Genomic DNA, 1162 nt, shown 5'->3' with positions numbered 1-1162 from the left:
TTTGGATTCTCTTCTGTATTGCTTGGGAGAATACTAGGAGGAGTTTCAATGACTTTGTTACTCAGCTGGCCCACTTGTGCCTCCATATTTCTGATGGAGGATCTTGTTTCATTCATGAAACTGAAAGTGGCCTTTGACAGATTAGAGACTAGATTGGCTAAATTAGAAGTGTTTTGTTCAGAATTCTCTGTCTGTTGCTGAGAAGATGATGGATATGGCTTGCTATTGCTCAGCCTACTGCGTCCACCATTGTTAAAGCCTTGTTGAGGCTTTTGTTGATCCTTCCATGAGAAATTTGGATGATTTTTCCATGATGAATTATAGGTGTTTCCATAAGGTTCACCCATGTAATTGACCTCTGCCATTGCAGGGTTCTCAGGATCATAAGCTTCTTCAGAAGCTGCCTCTTTAGTACTATTGGATGCATTTTGCCATCCATTCAGACTTTGAGAGATCATGTTGACTTGCTGAGTCAACACTTTGTTCTGAGCCAATATGGCATTCAGAGCATCAATTTCAATAACTCCTTTCTTCTGAGGTATCCCATTATTCACGGAATTCCTCTCAGAAGTGTACATGAATTGGTTGTTTGCAACCATATCAATGAGTTCTTGAGCCTCTTCAGGAATTTTCTTTAGGTGAATAGATCCACCTGCAGAATGGTCCAATGACATTTTCGAATAGAATATATCTAATATGGTCCATTCTGAAAACATGTCAGAAGATAGACCATAATAGAATATATCCAAAATAGTCCACTCTGAAAGCATGTCAGATGGACACCTTTTGGTCAGCTGCTTATATCTTTCCCAAGCTTCATAGAGGAATTCACCATCTTTCTGTTTGAAGGTTTGAACATCCACTCTTAGCTTGCTCAGCTTTTGAGGAGGAAAGAATTTATCCAAGAAGGTAGTGACCAGCTTATCCTAGGAGTCCAGGCTATCCTTGGGTTGTGAATCCAACCATATTCTAGCTCTGTCTCTTACAGCAAAAGGGAAAAGCATGAGTCTGTAGACTTCAACTCCATTCATCTTTACAGTCTTACAGATCTGTAAGAACTCAGTTAAAAACTGGTAAGGATCTTCAGATGGAAGTCCATAAAACTTGCAGTTTTGTTGCATTAAGGCAACTAGCTGAGGTTTCAGCTCAAAATTATTGGCTC

The sequence above is a fragment of the Arachis duranensis genome, chromosome 3 (assembly GCF_000817695.3).
Source record: "Arachis duranensis cultivar V14167 chromosome 3, aradu.V14167.gnm2.J7QH, whole genome shotgun sequence".
NCBI lineage: Eukaryota > Viridiplantae > Streptophyta > Magnoliopsida > Fabales > Fabaceae > Arachis > Arachis duranensis.
This window is presented reverse-complemented; position numbering follows the sequence as displayed.